The sequence below is a fragment of the Sciurus carolinensis genome, chromosome 16 (assembly GCF_902686445.1).
Source record: "Sciurus carolinensis chromosome 16, mSciCar1.2, whole genome shotgun sequence".
Lineage (NCBI taxonomy): Eukaryota > Metazoa > Chordata > Mammalia > Rodentia > Sciuridae > Sciurus > Sciurus carolinensis.
In genome coordinates this window covers 58,692,713-58,710,419 of record NC_062228.1, presented here as the reverse complement: position 1 = coordinate 58,710,419, position 17,707 = coordinate 58,692,713, and the positions used below count along the sequence as shown (strand labels likewise).

Here is a 17,707-nt window from a genome sequence, read left to right as displayed (position 1 = left end):
CCCAACCCCCTCCCTCTCATGGAGCTATCCTTTCTGTCCCTGTAGTTTTCTGGAATCAAAGCTCAGTTCATGTCTGACTCAGGCCCTCCCGGGGGGGCTGGGGAGGTGGCAGTGTCTGGAGACATTTTTGGCTGTCACAACAAGGAACAGTCCAACTGGCATCTAGTGTAGAGGCCAGGATGCCACCCAGCATCCTCAGTGCACAGCAGAGCCCCACCTCTGCCGCCCCAGGATCTGCCCAGATGTCGCTGTTGTGGTGAGAAAGCCTGGTCCAGGCCCATTGTGAACAAAACCTCCCTGGGTGGCACTGTCTCCTTTCACAATCATTTTCTGGTGACACTTGGATTGCGAGTGCTTTGTCTTTCCTGCCACCTTTTCTGACATCCAAGGCTGCAAATGTGAGATGGCACATGAGCAGAGCACACGGTGCCTGCACACAGGGCCCTTGAAAGTGCTGGTTTGGGCACTTACATTCAGCACTAGGTAGCAGGCTGTCAGTCCAGATACTCTGCAGAAGCAAAACCAGGACCTTCACTACACGTGCTCCTTCCCAGCCTGCAGCCCAGCAGACAGCTCCTCCCGCACAGTGTCCAAGCAGAATGGTCCACTCGACACCCCTGGCTCCCTCACCTTCTCCCTCCAGCAGTTGCTGTATGGTCACTTGTCTTAGTCACCTGCTAGCAGTGAGCCCTGTGATGATGGGGTCACATCTGTGTCTGTCATCTCTGTTTTCCTGGCCTGACTCGGGACAGAAGCTCCAATTGTATTTATCAGTTGAGGAAGTTGCACGAGGTAGATATCTGGATGGAGACCTGGAATCTGGGTCAGGGGGCCGAGCCTACTTATGGCACGGGAAAGTCCAACATATTCAACATGGATGCCAAGCCCACAAAAAATTGCTGACTTCACTACAAATGGAGATGCTAAACCTTGAAACCTAACAGCTCCTTCAAGATCACGGCTATTTTAGATCTGCTTGGCCCCTGGCAGCCACCCACTCATCTGCCCTTAACGAGGAGATGTTATCCAAGGAGTCCAGTGATCCTTGAGTAACCAACGAATCGTCTGACTTCTGCTTCATGGTGGCTCCTCACCTTGCCTGCTTGGTTGACTGCACCTCCCTACCCTCTGGCACCTGGTCTGCGTGTGCCAGCACACCACCTTCCCTCCTGTTCCAGACCAGGCCAAGGACCTCTGCACCTGCCATGTCTGTGGTCGGGAGGCCACCCCCGCCCCATCTTCACATGGCCGTTGCCTCAGGATCCTGAGGCCTTCAAGGATTGTCCCAGGAGGCACCTCTTCACTGTCTGCCCACCACTTCTTGTCACCTGCTTTCTGCACAGCCCTCATCCTAATTGGAGTGGGGTTCCCTGTCCTCCTGGTTGTAAGGCCTCAAGGGCTCCATGACCCTGTTGCTCATGGCTGTGTCCCCAGTTCCTAGTAGAGACCTGTGTGAAGTAGGGGCATCCAGGGTGTTCCCTGAATGAATAAAATACTAATAACCATTTTTATTGTTTTCCAGAACTTTCAACTTGCAGTTCAAAACAGAAGAAAAGAATTGAAGTGATGTGAATCAAGGCCTGCTGTTTAATCACAGATAAGCTTCTAGAAAAATCCCTCGAATGTGCATTCCTGGCACTTCCTTAGACCTGACACGTCAGTTCTGATCAGTGTCAGAGAACCAGAGTTTCCCTCCAGATACTGTGAAGTTCCCCCTCTCAACCATCCTGTCTTGTCAACATCGTCTCTCAGTCACTGGGATTGTGCTGAAGGAGACCGCAGCTCCCAGGCAGGTTGGGCCTCTCAGTAGGACCCTTCTACCATTGGCACCACTAGAGTTTTACAATAAATTGTTTTATTGGAGCTTTGGGAAATGCAGTGTCTGCAAAAGTTCTTTGTGGAAACATTTAGCTCTTTTATTTCCCTTTCTTTCACCCCTTCAACCCTTCATCTACCCATTCAGTCTTCCATTCATGTATTCCAACTTTTGTGAGGGTGGTGGCACATGCCCATGGTCCCAGCCATTCAAAAGGCTGAGGCAGGGGGTCACTGAGCCCAAGAGTTCAAGGCCAGCCTGGCAACATAGCCAGACTCCATCCCACACTCCAGACCTTCCAGCCCTCCATGCACCTTTCCACCCCTTCACTGTGTGTGTGTTGGGGTGGGGGTCCTGGGGGTCACACCCAGCGCCTCAGGCATGCTAGTCAAGTGCTGTACTACTGACCCATAACCCAGGCCCTTCCCTCGGTCCTGTCAGTCATCCTCTGTTACAGTTTGTACCTGAACTGTCCCCCGAAGGCCATGTGTCAAAGGCTTGGTTCCCTAAACAGCAGTGTTCAGAGGTGGGGGATTGTAGAAAGTGATTGGATCAGGAGGAGGGCTTGACCTCATCAGTAATTAATTCAGGGATTCATAACTAAATGGGTCATTGGTGAAAACTGTAGCAGATGGATCCTTAGAAGTACGCACTTGGGGATTCTGTCTTCCCTGGTCCCTTCCTCTGTGTGCTTTCCAGCTGCTATGAGGTGAGAAACCCTTCTGCCATGATGTTCTGCCTTCCTTCAGATCCAAAGCAATGGACCCAGCCAACCATGGATGAAACCTCTGAAACTATAACCCCAAATAAATCTTTCTTCCCCTAAGTTGTTTTTCCTCAGGCTTTTCTCAGCATTGAAAAGCTGACTAACACGTCATCCTTTCATTTATCTATACTGACTTTTCATATACATACCAGCCATTCTTCCATTTATCCATCCACCTACCCTTTCATCCATTCATCCATTAATTCATATGTGACTCATCCTTCCATTCTCTTTCCCTTCCTCTTTTCCATACTTCTTCCTATTTTTAATCAACAAATAGTCACCAGGTATTTTGCGTTAGTCAGTTTTTCATTACTGTAACAAAGTGCCAAAGAAAGATTGCTTTATGAAGAAAAGAGGTTTAATTAACTCACAGCACAGGGGAGTGGAGACACTTCACATGCTGCCATGGCCAGGACAGAGCTCAGCTGGTTCTCTTCCCCCAGCCCCAACACAGAATGGACCCCAGGCTTCAAGTTAATCAGACGTTAATGATGGTGGTGGTGTTCTTGTTGCTGTTGTTTTTTTTAATATTTTTTTTAGTTCTCAATGGACTTTGTTTTATTTATTTCTATGTGGTGCTGAGAATCAAACACAGTGCCTCACACATGCTAGGTAAGCGCTCTACCACTGACCCATGATCCCAACCCAGTGGCGGTGCTTTGTTTTTTGTTTTTTGGCTTTTTTTGGGGGGTACAACTTTTCATTTCTATGGTTGTACACAACGTAGATTCACACCATTCATGTAATCATACATATATATATATAGGGTAATACTATCTGTTTCATTCTACTGTTTTTCCATCCCTACCCCCTCCCACCCCTTTTTCCTCTACATCAACCAAAGTTCCTTCATTCTTCTCTTTCCACCATCACCTCCCCCCTCGTTAGATATTGTCATGCACTTATCAGAGAAAACATTTGGCCTTTGGTTTTTTGGGCTTGGCCTATTTCAGTTAGCATGATATTTTCCAACTTCATCCATTTACCAGCAAATGCCATAATTTTATTATTCTTTATGGCTGAGTAATTTTCCATTGTGTATATATACCACAGTTTCTTTATCCATTCATCAATTGAAGGGCATCTAGGTTGGTTCCACAATCTAGCTATTGTGAATTGAGCTGTTAGGAACATTGATGTGGCTGCATCACTGTAGTATGCTGATTTTAAGTCCTTTGGGTATAAACCGAGGAGTGGGATAGCTAGGTCAAATGGTGAGTCCATTCCAAGCTTTCTGAAGAATCTCCATACTGTTTTCCAGAGAGGCTGCACCAATTTGCAACTCCACCAGCAATGTATGAGTGCATTTTTCCCTACATCCACACCAACACATATTGCTTGTGTTCCTGATAATAGCCATTCTAATTGGAGTTAGGTGAAATCTTAGGGTGGTTTTAATTTGCATTTCCCTAATTACTAAGGATGATGAGCACTTTTTCATAATTTGTTGATCACCTGTATATCTTCTTCTGTGATGTGTCTGCCCATTTCCTTAGCCCATTTATTGATTGGGTTCTTTGTATTTTTGGTGTAAAGTTTTTTAAGTTCTTTATAAACTTTGAAGATGAGCGCTCTGTCTGAAGTGTGTGTGGAAAAGATTTTCTCCCACTCTGTAGGTTCTCTTTTCACATTATTAATTGTTTCCTGTGCTGAGAAAAAAAACTTTTTAGTTTTAATCTATCCCATTTATTGATTGTTGCTTTTATTTCTTGCACTATGGAGATCTTGTTAAGGAAGTTGGGTCCTAAGCCAACATGATGGAGATTTGAGCCTACATTTTCTTCTATTTGGTGAAGAGTCTCAGGTCCAATTCCTAGATCCTTGATCAATTTCAAGTTGCATTTTGTACAGGGTAAGAGGTTTAGTTTCATTTTACTGCATATGAATTTCCAGTTTTCCCAGTACCATTTGTTGAACAGGCTGTCTTTTCTCCATTTTAAGTTTTTGGCACCTTTGTCTAGTATGAGGGTACTGTACTTATGTGGGTATGTCTCTGTGTCTTCTATCCTGTATCATTGATCTACTGTCTATTTTGGTGCCAGTACCATGCCATTTTTGTTACTCTTCCTGCCCAGGATTGCTTTGGCAATTCTTCTTATTTTATTCTTCCAGATGAATTTCATGATTGCTTTTTCTGTTTCTATGAGAAATGTCATAGGGATTTTAATTGGGATTGCATTAAATCTGTATAGCACGTTTGGAAGTATGGCCATTTTGATAATATTAATTCTGCCTATCCAAAAACATGGGTGATCTTTCCATCTTCTAAGGTCTTCCTCAATTTCTCTCTTCAATGTTTTGTAGTTTTCATTGTAGAGATCTTTCACCTCTTTGGTTAGATTGATTCCCAAGTTTTTTTTTTTTGTTTTTTTTTTGTTTTTTTTTTTTTAGGCTATTGCAAATGGAGTTGTACTCCTCATTTCCCTTTCAGATGTTTCATCACTTATGTATAAAAATGCTTTAGATTTATGTGTGTTGAGTTTATATCCTGCTATTTTGCTGAATTCATTGATGAGGTCTAGAAGTTTTTTGGAGGAGTTATTTGGATCCTCTAAATAGAGAATCATGTCATCAGCAAATAGTGACAGTTTGAGTTCCTCTTTTCCTATTTGTATCCCTTTAATTTCTTTAGTCTGTCTAATTGCTCTGGCTAGTATTTCAAGGATGATGTTGAAAAGAAGTGGTGAAAGAGGGCATCCATATCTTGTTCCTGTTTTTAAAGGGAATGCTTTCCGTTTTTCTCCATTAAGGAAGATGTTGGCTGTGGGCTTAGCATAAATAGCCTTTACAATGTTCAGGTATGTTCCTACTCTCCCTATTTTTTCTAGTGTTTTGAACATGAAGGGGTATTGTATTTTGTCAGATGCTTTTTCTGCATCAATTGAAATAACCATATGATTCTTATCCTTAAGTCTATTGACATGATGGATTACATTTATTGATTTATAGATGTTGAACCAACCTTGCATTCCCGGGATGAACCCCACTTGATCATGGTGCACTATCTTCTTAATATGTTTTTGGATACAGTTTGCCAGTATTTTGTTAAGGATCTTTGCATCTATATTCATCAAGGATATTGGCCTAAAATTTTCTTTCCTTGATGTGTCTTTGCCCGGTTTGGGTGTGAGGGCGATATTAGCTTCATAGAATGAGTTCTGTAGGGTTCCCTCCTTTTCTAATTCCTGGAATACCTTGAGAAATATTGGAATGAGTTCTTCTTTGAAGGTCTTATAGAACTCAGCTGAGAATCCATCTGGTCCTGGGCTTTTCTTGGTTGGTAGGATTTTGATGACTTCTTCTATTTCATTGCTTGATATTAATCTGTTTAAATTGTGTATGTCCTCCTGGCTCAGTTTGGGAGGATCATATGTCTCTAGAAATTTTTCAACGTCTTCAGTATTTTCTATTTTGTTGGCATATAGATTTTCAAAGTAACTTCTCATTATGTTATGGATTTCAGTGGTGTCTGTGTGATATTTCCTTTTTCATCACGAATTTTAATAATTTGAGTTTTCTCTCTCCTCTTTGTTAGTGAGGCTAAGGGTTTGTCTATTTTGTTTACTTTTTCAGAGGACCAACTTTTGTTTTGTCAATTTTTTAAATTGTTTCTTTTGTTTAAATTTCATTGGTTTCAGCTCTAATTTTAATTATTTCCTGTCTTCTACTTTTGGTGTTGTTCTGTTCTTTTTCTAGGACTTTGAGCTATAATGTTAGGTCATTTAGTTGTTGACTTTTTATTCTTTTCTGAATGTACTCCATGCAATGAATTTTCCTCTTAGTACTGCTTTCATAGTGTCCCAGAGATTTTGATATGTTGTATCATCATTCTCATTTACTTCTAAGAATTTTTTTATCTCCTCCCTGATGTTTTCTGTTATCCATGCTTCATTCAATAGCATATTATTTATTCTCCAGGTGTTAGAGTAATTTGTTTTTTATTTTGTCATTAATTTCTAATTTCATTCCATTATGATCTGATGGAACACAAGGCAGTATCTCTATTTTTTTGCATTTATAAGGGCTGCTTTGTGACATAACAAATGGTCTATTTTTGAGAAGGTTCTATGTGCTGCTGAGAAGAAAGTGAATTTGCTCATTGATGGATGGAATATTCTATATATGTCTGTTAAGTCTAAGTTATTGATTGTGTTATTGAGTTCTATGGTTTCTTTGTTTAGTTTTTGTTTGGAAGATCTATCCAGTGGTGATAGCGGTGTGTTAAAGTCACCCAAAATTGTTGTGTTATGGTCTGTTTGATTCCTGGCATTGAGAAGGATTTGTTTGCTGTACATGGATGCACCATTGTTTGGGGCATAAATATTTATGATCATTATGTCTTCCTGATTTATGGTTCCCTTAAGCAGTATGAAATGTCCTTTATCCCTTCTGACTGATTTTGGCTTGAAGTCCATTTTATCTGAAATAAGGATGGAAACCCCTGCTTTTTTACTGAGTCCTTGTGCATGGTAGGTTTTTTCCCATCTTTTCACCTTTACTCTGTGGATGTCTTATTCTATGAGATGAGTCTCTTGAAGGCAGCATATTGTTGGTTCTTTCTTTTTAATCCATTCTGCCAGTCTATATCTTTTGATTGATGAGTTTAGGCCATTAACGTTCAGGGTTATTATTGAGATATGATTTGTATTCCCAGTCATTTGGGCTTATTTTTGGTTTTAACCTTGAGTTGGTTTCTCCTTTGAATAGATTTTCCTTTAAGGTAGTTTCTCCTTTTGCTGACCTACATTGTTGTTTTTCATTTCCTCCTCATGGAATATTTTGTTGAGAATATTCTATAGTGCAGGCTTTCTATTTATAAATTCTTTTAACTTTTGTTTATCATGGAAGGATTTTATTTTGTCTTCAAATATGAAGGTTAGTTTTGCTGGATATAGAATTCTTGCTTGGCAACCGTGTTCTTTCAGAGCTTGAAATATGTTGTTCCATGCCCTTCTAGCTTTTAGAGTCTGGGTTGAGAAGTCTGCTGCTATCCATATTGGTTTCTCCCTATATGTAATCTGATACTTTTCTCTCTCAGCCTTCAAAATCCTATCTTTATTTTGTATGTTAGGCATTTTCATAATAATGTGTCTTGGTGTGGATCTGTTGTGATTTTGTGCATTTGGTGTTCTATAAGCCTCTTGTATTTGATTTTCCACTTCATTCTTCAGGTTTGGGAAATTTTCTGATATTATTTCATTGAATAGGGTGTTCATTCCTTTGGTCTGTATCTCTGTACCTTCCTCAATTCTGATAATTCTTAAATTTGGTCTTTTTTATGATGTCCCATAGTTCCAGGAGATTCTGTTCATGATTTCTTACCATCTTCTCTGTTTGGGCAACTTTATTTTCAAGATTAAATATTTTGTCTTCATTGTCTGAGGTTTTGTCTTCCAAGTGGTCTAGTCTTTTGGTGATGCTTTCCATTGAATTTTTTATTTGGTTTATTGTTTCCTTTATTTCAAGAATTTCCGTTTGACTTTTTTTTTTTTTTTTTTTAGAATCTCTGTCTCTTTGTTGAAATGATCTTTTTGCTTCCTGCAGTTAACTCTTTCAACTGCTTATTGGAGTGATCATTCTTTGCCTGCATTTGCTCTCTTATCTCATCCTTTGCTTCATGAATCATTTTACTCACGTACATTCTGAACTCCTTTTCTGACATTTCTTCTATCATACTGTCACTGGATTCTATTAATATAGAATCTAGGTTTGTTTGGATCATTTTCTTCCCTTGTTTTTTCATGTTGTTCATGTATCTTTCCCTCTAGCAGTGCAGATCTGGGGTATTGCAGTTTCCCCCACAAACATAGAGTGACCCTATAGGTTTCCAAAACCTTTTCTTTAAGGGGGAGATCAATATTAGCAGTGCTCAGTACAGACAATATGCAACCTAAATCAAATAGCCCCTATGAGGATGTTAACAATATTGTCATAATAAACAGAATGAGTTCAATTATTATCTTCAGTATAACAAATAGATTTGTGATAAGGTCTGCAGTTTCTAATGGGGACAAAGGATGCGGAGGGGTGTAGGATGTAGCTGTTAGTGGGATAAGAAAAGAGTACATAAAAGTTCTATATCATAGAAAGAGTGAGAGTAATCAAAAGAAGTTGGTTGTTAGCATGCAAAAAGGGAGAAAGAGACTCTGAGGGAACAGGTAAACAACAGGAAAAGAGAGTGAGAAAAGTAAAGAAATAAAAACTTAAGATCTTTCAATAAGGAGAAAAAAGAAAATCTGCAGTATAACAGTCATATAGTATTCAAACCTCCCAGTCTTCAGTAACCTGATGTATGAGCAGTGGTGGTGGGTTGTTTTTTTTTGTTTGTTTGTTTGTTTTTTTTTTTTTTTTTTTTTTACGGTGCTGGGGATTGAACCGAGGGCCTTCTGCTTGGAGGCAGGCACTCTACCAACTGAGCCACATCCCCAGCCCTAGTAGTGGGGTTTTTTTAAAAACAATTTTTACTGCAAGAGCCCTCTGAACCCACAGGAAATGAAGGAACACCCTGCATTTCAGGGGGACCAGGCAGGCAATTGGGGTGGACACTAGTCCTTCTACCTCCTAGCAACCATTTCCCCCTGCGGACACAGTGCCACCTCAGTGTGGAGGCTGAAAAGAGCCCCTCTGCAACCAAACGATAGCAGGTCCTAATCTCTGAACCTAAAGACATTATTTTATTTTTGAAAAGAGGTTTTGCAGATGTGTTTTCAGATCTTGAAATGAGCAGTTATCCTGCATTACACTCTTGGGCCCTAAATTCCATCATAAATGTCCTTATAAGAAAGAGTTAGGGAAGATGAGAAAGAGGATCAGGGAAGAAAAGCGGCGTGAGGATGGAATCTCCCGGAGAGAGAATGGAAGATGCCGGTTGTAGTGAATTCTTATGATTCCATGTGGCCTGGACAGCCACTTAGAATATGCTGGATTTTCCCATGCCTAAGCAAGGCTCAGCCTCCCAGACACAATTTCTAGTTCTCTGGCTCCTCCCATTTAACCCATGTGGTCCATCTAGATACCTGCCTCATGTGACTTCCTCCTGATGAGCACCTCCACGTGGGACAGTACAGACAGCCTACCTGAGTGGCCCCCTGACACCACAGCCACATGGACCACGCAGATGCCACAGTGACCACGTCTCAAGCACTGCATGAATTCCTGAAGCTCATGCCCACCTGCTTTAAACTGATCCATAAACTCCCCTCTAGAAATGAGTCAGGATAACACCCTGGGCCCAGGCACAGGAGTTGGCTCACAGATTTGTGTCTTATTACAGGTAATTCCTGACTTTGCATGTGGCCTCCAGCTATACCCTGGGGTAATCTTTATTTCCATCCTATAGCTCTCCAAATATTGGAGGAGAGCCCACCATCTTAAGATCCTAAATTACAACACTGATTTTCAAAGATAGGGGCTGGAGGTACAGTTCAGGGGTAGGGCACATGCTCAGCATGCATAGAACCAGCTCCAAAAACAAAACAAAAAAGTGACACAACAAAAAAGGGACACAGTGACAAGCCAAGAATTGCCAGAAGCCACCAGAGGCTGAAAGAGGAAAGGAAGGATACTCCCCTGAAGCCTCCAGAGAAATGGGACTCTCTGCCACTTTGATTTCCATCCAGCAATATTGGTTTTGGAATTCTGGTCTCCAGAACTTTGAGAGAATACATATCTGTTGTCATAAATCACCAAGTGTGTCACAATTTGTTTCAGCAGCCATAGGAAACTAGTACACTGCCCTCTCTCATTCTCAGCTACATCAGAGACATAGGCAAAGGAAACAGGCACATTCTCTGTGGCTAGTGTGTGGACCAGGGATGAGCACACGAGCTGACTCAGACCCAGCATCCCAGGACACACCCTCCGAGAACATGCTCTTGAGCGCCCAAGAATGCCCTCTTGTGAGCTGCTTGGTGGGGTGATCCTCACGTTCTCATCAAAGCACCTAAAATGGAGCCATCTGCGGGCAAGGAGTCCTGGTGAGCTCACTGAGCCTGACTCCCGTCATGCCTGAAGACAGACCCACCCTGGCGTTGTCAGCGTCCAAACACCAAGACATGGCCACTTGCTTAAAGAGGCTCCTCCCTCACTTGCAACCAGTGATCCCGGATTGTTCAGGGGATTCTTTTTCTTTCCCCCAGCCTCTTTAGGCCGAGCTGCCTATAGAACTTGGGTCTTGCTACCTCAGAGTAGTTTTGTAGCTGCATAACAAACCATCCTAAAAGGTGGAGCCACTGCTCTGAAGTGGCTTTCTCTCAAAAGAAGCTTGCTCTTACGGTTACTGCAGGTAGAATCCCTTCCGACGAGACTGGAGAGGTGTCTGCACTCACTGAGTCGGAATTTAGTGGGAAACATCCAACTGGCTTTGGTGGAGATGCCACAAATACAGATTCGGTGGCTGATTGTGAGTGGTGTGGACAGTGCTGATTCCAGGTGGAAGCCCAGCGTGAATGGCTGGGTGGAAGGTGCTGGCCGCAGGGCCATGTTCTACAACAGCCCTCCACGCAGCATCTGATGCCATCCTGTGTCAGTGGAGTCCCGTCATAAAGGTGTTTCTCACTAAGCCCTTATAATACAGACCAAGGGCTTGCTGCCCAGCCTACACAGAGCCAACACAGGGCACCAGAAAAGGAAAAACTTCTCATTGAGGGCCACCCATCAGAGACAGAGAACAAACGCTCAAATCTGCCTCTCCGCAGAGTTGGCGGCTGAGGAGTTTCTAGGAAGGGGCAGGGAGGGAACTGCTTGTGCTTGGAGGGCAAGGGGGAGGTTTGGGGTTCTCTTGGGGAGAAAGGGACTGCCGCCCTTCCTCTTGACAGGTCACAGGATTCTTTTGGGGGGAGTTACCACGTTCTGCACAGCAGATTCGGAGCTTGTGGTGTCTAAAGGTCATTGACCCGAGGAGTAGGCTTCTGCTCATGTCCATTCTAGAAGAGTTTGTTTCAGATCAAACTTGGAAGCTTTTCCCGAAAAGCGTCTGAAGCACTTTGTTATTTAAGGAAATGTACAGCCAGGTTGTGTCCATGCCTGACCCGACTGCACTTGGACTGTTAGAACTGAGCAAGTAAAGGATTTCTTTTAATTCTTTTTTTTTTTTTTTTTTAATTCTTAACATTCTGTATTTTCAATTCTCTTGCATTTAAAACCTCCTTGAGAGAATCCTTGTTTTCTTTCCATGAAGCAGGGAAATCATACTTTAATGCCGATGAAAAGTGACTTAGTCCACTTTCTGTTTCCATAACAAAATTCCTGAGGTTGACTACTATGAAAAGCAAAAAGATGTGTTGAGCTCACAATTCTGGGGTTCCAAATGCGTGACATCTCTGGAAAGGAACTTGTGGCACATGGCACCACAGTGGCAGGAATGTGGGAGAAACAGGGACCTTAGAGAGACTGGAAGCCAGAGAGAGGACCAGCTGGGGTGTGGCTCAGGAGAAGGGCTCTTGCCTAGCATATGTGAGGCCCTGGGCTTGGTCCCCAGCCCTACAGAAAGGTGGGGAGGGGAGTCAGGCTTGCTCTTCTTGAGACCAGGATGGCTGTCCTCTGAGGATGGCGCCCCATGAGCCAATTACCTTCAACCAGGCCCTGCCACCCCAACATCACCACACTATGGACCAGGCTTCCAACATGTGAACCCGTGGGGACTCACTGAACGCATAGTCAAGCCATGTCTAAGAGTCTCCCAGGATGTTTGACTTTCTTTATTTTCCTTTTTTTTTTTTTTTTTTTTTTTGTACTGGGGATTGAACCCAGTGGCACTTTACCACCAGGCTACATCACAGCTCTTTTCATTTCTCATTTGGAGACAGGGTCTCACTAACTTGCTCAGGGCCTCTCTAAATTCCTAAGGCTGACCTCAAACTTATGATCCTCCTGCCTCAGCCTCCCTAGTCACTAAGATCACAAGTGTGCATCCCCACACCTGCCACAAATTGCTGACTTAAAATAATCTATGGAGTTGAGTCAATTTCATTTCTTATTTACAGTTTGCAATAGTTTTTTTTTTATCAATAGGATTATATAAATTAAAAAGAGCAGACAGCAGGGTAAGTACTACATTGATGACAAATGGTAGAATGTGATAAGGAAAGGATTGATGAAAAAATGTGTCCCTTCAGGTGTCCAGGCTATTCTTCCAAGGGACATTATTTAGAAGGGGAAATTCAATTTTTGATTTCTTAAAGGCATGATCGTAGTATTCCCCATAACTGTTTTGAAAGGATTTTACCATTTACAGAACGCAGTATTTACCAATGTTACTGATACGCTAGCAATGGGGAAGTTGGAATCATCAAGCATCCTGTTGAAAAGAGGGCCAAAATTTGACAACGATGTTCTTTCCTGTCACAAACAACATTGTCACACGTCATTGACCAAGACGTGCAGTGTCCTCCTGATGGGAGGGAGGGCCTCAGCCAGGGAATCCGAGGAGCGGCAGCCAGGTCCTTCCCTTGCGGCCAGCACCGCTCACGCAGGCCCGGCTCCTGGAGCTGATGTCCACTTGCCTTCTCACTAACAAAGGCACAACGGAAAGGAGCAGAGGAAGCAGGAAGTGCCCCCGGAAGGGCCATGTCACTCTGTGTGTGGAACCCAGACTGCAGCCACAGTCAAAGAAGAAGCCGAGAGGCAGAACCAAAGCAGCAGGCCGTGCACCTCGGCAGGAGGGGAGCGGTTGACCCCGCTGGGATCTGTTCCAGATGAACAGGAGCGCTGTGCGAGCAGAGGTGGGGTCCCGGAAGCAGCCGAGGAGATGGCGTGTGCTTGCGAGGAGGGACAGACAGGGTGTCGCCCTAGCAGCTAACCCGCGTGGAGGGGAGCAGGGAGGAGCAGGCGGGCAGGAGGATGGCTGCAGCCCAGGGTCGCCCGACTGACCCTGGGGCTCTGCGAAGCTGGGGCACCCTGCGGGGTGTGCCCCGACTGGGCCAGGAGGACAGACCTAGTGGGCTCCACACTAGTGTGTGGCCTTGGCAGGGGGCTCTGGGCGACGGCCTCTCTGCAGACACAGTCCCTTGGGTGCTTGATGGCGCTTCTTCCTTGATGGCCCACCACAGTCCTGTGAGGTAGGTCCATTTTGCAGAGGAGGAAATTGAGGAGTGAAGTCATTTGCTCAGAGTCGGGCTCCTCACTGGTGATGGGGCTGAAATTGGGGCCCAGTTCGGCCCAGCACCAGGGCGGGGCCCCCCTCTGCTGCTCCCTCTGCTGTGCACGTGGAGAACTGCTGGCCTAGGAACTGTCCCTGCGTCTCCCTCCCAGGAAGTCCGGGCGCTCCTGAGGGCCTTCACTTGCAGAGGTTGATCTCTGCATATTCTGTCCTGCTGGTGGCCGCCTGCTCCTCGGGCTGGCGGGGCCGGAGCTCCAGGAAGCTGAGGGAGGCATAGTGCAGCTCCTGGAGCTCCGGCCCCTCGCCCCAGACCAGCGTGGCCTCGGGGGTGGGATCGTGTGTGGGGCTGTCTGACCAGGAGGCCTCCTCGTGACCCTGAAGTGGGGCAGGAGATGGGATGGAATGAGGATGACGGACTGGGAAAGAGCCAGGAGGACCCACAAGCCAGTCGCACACTGAGCACTTGGTCTCTCATCTCTTCACCCACAAAACCGTACGGGGCTCCCTGCTTTCTTGCACCCAGTCACGTTCACTCAGTGGTGTGTGTTAGCACAGAAAGACCTGGCAGGACGCAAAGCTCAGGAATCATCTCAGCCGTTCATTCAGGATCGAAGTCTCACTCAGGAACAGGGGATGCAGGGATGAAATGACGGTGTGGGACCCACTTTCCTGGTGGAAAATGAGCCACTGAACAAAGAAAGGGACTGGGTTCATACAGGTTATTTTGAGGGGTGGGCTAGTGAGCATATCAGTTTTCTTGGGCACTTAGGAATTTGGGATGTTTTACTGATTAATGAATGTGTCAGTTTGAGTGCTCAGGAATTTGGACTCTTTGGGTCAGGAGTCCGTATTCCACATCTGGAGAGGATCTGCTCTGGGGAGATCAATGCTTCTCAAGGACTGTCATCTTAGATGTAATGAAACAACTCTTTCCCGCCTGCAGCCAGCATCTGGGAGACATTTGTCTTGGGAGAATACAGGAGGTCACACCTCTGCCACGGCTCCACCTCCTCTACCCCCCAGACAGCTGCTGAGCCCCACCTCACCCTACCCCTCACCTGGGCACCCTCTGAGGGTCTGCATTACCCATCTCCCAGACTCTTCAACCCTAAAGGATAGGACATTAAGAAACTAATAAGAAATACCCTGGGGGCCGGGCTTTTAGCTCAGTAGTAGGAGGCCCTTCATTTGTATCTCCAGCACCACAAACCCTACAAATTTAAAAAAATGTCACCAACAAAATGTGGTGTCTCTGTAGAATGGAATATTATTCAGTCATAAAAAGGAATGAAGTGCTCACTTTGGCAGCACATGTACAAAATTGGAATGATACAGAGAAGATTGGCATGGCCCCTGTGCAAGGATGACATGCTAATTTGTGAAGCATTTCACATTTTTAGAGACCGTGCGCCTAATAGAAGAAAAAGTGGGCCCAAATCTCCACCATGTCGGCTTAGGAACTGACTTCTTTAACAAGACCTCTATTTCTTTCTTTCTTTCTTTTTTTTTTTTTTTTTTGTGGTACTAGGGATCAAACTCAGGGCCTTGTGCTTATGAGGCAAGCCCTCTACCAACTGAGCTATCTCCCCAGCCCCTTAACAAGACCTCTAAAGCACAAGAAGTAGAATCAAGAATCAATGAATGGGGCTGGGGATATAGCTCAGTTGGTAGAGTGTTTGCCTCGCAAGCACAAGGCCCTGGGTTCAATCCCCAGTACCGCAAAAAAAAAAAAGAATCAATGAATGGGATGGAATCAAACTAAAAGCTTCTTCACAGCAAAGGAAATAATCAATAACATGAAGAGAGAACCTACAGAATGGGAGGAAATCTTTACCCCATGCACCTCAGAGAGAGAATAATCTTAAGGATACATAAAGAATTCAAAAAACTAACACTAAAAAACAAATACCATAATCAATAAATGGGCTAAGGAACTGAACAGGCACTTCACAGAAGAAACACAATCGATTGACACAAATATGAAAAAATGCTCAATGACTCTAGCAATTAGAGAAATGAAAATCAAAACTACACTGAGATTCCATCTTACCCGTCAGAATGGCAATTATCAAGGACACAAGCAACAAGCCAGGTGTGGTGGCACACACCTGTAATCCCAGCAGCTCGAGAGGCTGAGGTAGGAGGATTGCAAGTTCAAAGTCAACCTCAACAACTTAGTGAGGCTCTAAATAACTCAGTGAGGCCGTATCTCTAAATAAAATATTTAAAAAGAACTGGGGATATGGCTCAGTGATTAAGCACACCTGGGTTCAATCCCCAGTACCAAAAAATAAAGTAAAATAAAATAATAAAAGGGGTTAGGGATATAGCTCAGTTGGTAAAGTGCTTGCCTTACAAGCACAGGGCCCTGGGTTCGATCCCCAGCACCAAAAAACTAAATAAATAAATAGATAAATAAAATAAAATAATAAAAAAGAATACAAGCAACAATGAATGTTGGCGAGGTACACTCACATTGCTGGTGGGATTGCAAATTGGTGCAACTACTATGGAAAGCAGTATGGAGATTCCTCAGAAAACTTGGGGAAAAGTTTATACCCAAAGGACTTAAAATCAGCATAATACAGTGATGCAGTCATGTAAATGTTTATAGCAACTCAATTCACAATTGCTAAACTATGAAACCAACCTAGATCCCCTTAAACAGAAGAATGGATAAAGAAAATGTATATATACAATGGACTATTACTCAGCCTTAAAGAAGAATGAAAATTAAGGCATTTGCCAGTAAATGAATAGAACTGGAGAATATTATGCTAAGTGAAATAAGCCAATCCTAAAGAACCAAAGACTGACTATTTTCTCTGATATGTGGATGCGAATTCACAATGAGATGGGGAGAATAGAGATACTTTGGACTAGACAGAGGGAAGTGAAGGAAGGAGAGGGGGCCTGGGAGTAGGAATGATATTAGAATGATTCAGACATTATTACCCAATGTGCATACATGATTACATGACCTGTGTAACTACATCATGTACAACCAGATGAATGAGAAGTTATGTTCCATTAATATATGATGGGTCAAAGTGCATTCTACTGTCATGTGTAACTAATTAGAACAAATAAAAAATTTAAAAAATGAATTAAGCTTGATACATGCTACAATATTATAAAACTGAAAAACACTATATTCAGTGAAAGAAATCAGACAAATACTACATAATTCCACTCATGTGAAATGTCAAGGTTAGGCAAATGATAACTCTAGAGACAGGAATAGATTCGTGTTGCCTGTGGGGAGAAGTGGCCACTTAACATGTACTAGATTTTCTTAAGGGATGGTAGAAAGTTCTGCAACTAGATAGTGATGCTTAGTACCAGTGACCTGCACATTTCAAAATGGTAAGATGGCAAATTATTATATTTTTTCACCATAATTTGTTTTTAATTGACAAAGAATAACTGTATATATTTATGTGGTACATTGTCAAGTGTTTTAAAAATGTATACAAGAAACTGGCGGGTGAGTCAGGCTGCTTGTATCGTGGAGGTAGAAGGCGGGCACCCAACCTGCCAGCCTTGCGGAGCTGGGTGGCGGGTAGCCAACCCACCCAACCACCAAGCCAGAGACAGACGTCATCACTGAACAACCCTGCCCAACCACCACAACGAGGTTTGTCGCCATCACGGAGTTAGCAAGAGGCTTCTTTATAGGCTGGTGCAGGCATTTTGAATTATTCCTGAGGGCGTGGCCATCATCATTGGAAGGGCAACTCCCTTTCTGAGACACCTACAGGAGGTTAGAGGACCTTTGACAAGACCCAGGAGCCAAGAAGAGGAGGTATTGAGAGACTTGGGACCAACTCAGAGCCACCGAGGAATATACCCCACCTGAAGGCCACCACCTGTAGAAGGCCAGCTTCCTAGTAGAGCACCACATTATCAAGTTCCTCCAAGACTTCAGGCTACTGAAGGCTAAGAGGTGAGTTATTGGAAATGTACAGAGACAATATTAGTCAATAGAGGAAATCTGCAATATCCCAGAATTTCAATAGTAGAG

General features: G+C 43.7%; 1 protein-coding gene and 2 non-coding genes across 4 annotated transcripts in view; all 3 read left to right on the top strand.

Moving 5' to 3' along the window:
* The window catches only part of Vrk3 (VRK serine/threonine kinase 3), a 34,425-nt gene extending 32,562 nt beyond the window's left edge, over positions 1–1,863 (top strand). For both annotated transcript variants that reach the window (XM_047528002.1, XM_047528001.1), the window contains exon 16: positions 1,523–1,863. The gene's annotated coding sequence lies outside the window, so the exon portion shown is untranslated. The remainder of the gene's footprint in view (positions 1–1,522) is intronic.
* Positions 1,864–14,975: 13,112 nt separating this feature from the next.
* Positions 14,976–15,081, top strand: LOC124967652 (U6 spliceosomal RNA). Its single transcript, XR_007105574.1, has one exon. It is a non-coding gene; the product is annotated as a U6 spliceosomal RNA (small nuclear RNA).
* A 250-nt stretch (positions 15,082–15,331) lies between these two features.
* Positions 15,332–15,405, top strand: Trnaa-cgc (transfer RNA alanine (anticodon CGC)). Its single transcript has one exon. It is a non-coding gene; the product is annotated as a tRNA-Ala (tRNA).
* Positions 15,406–17,707: the final 2,302 nt, after the last annotated feature.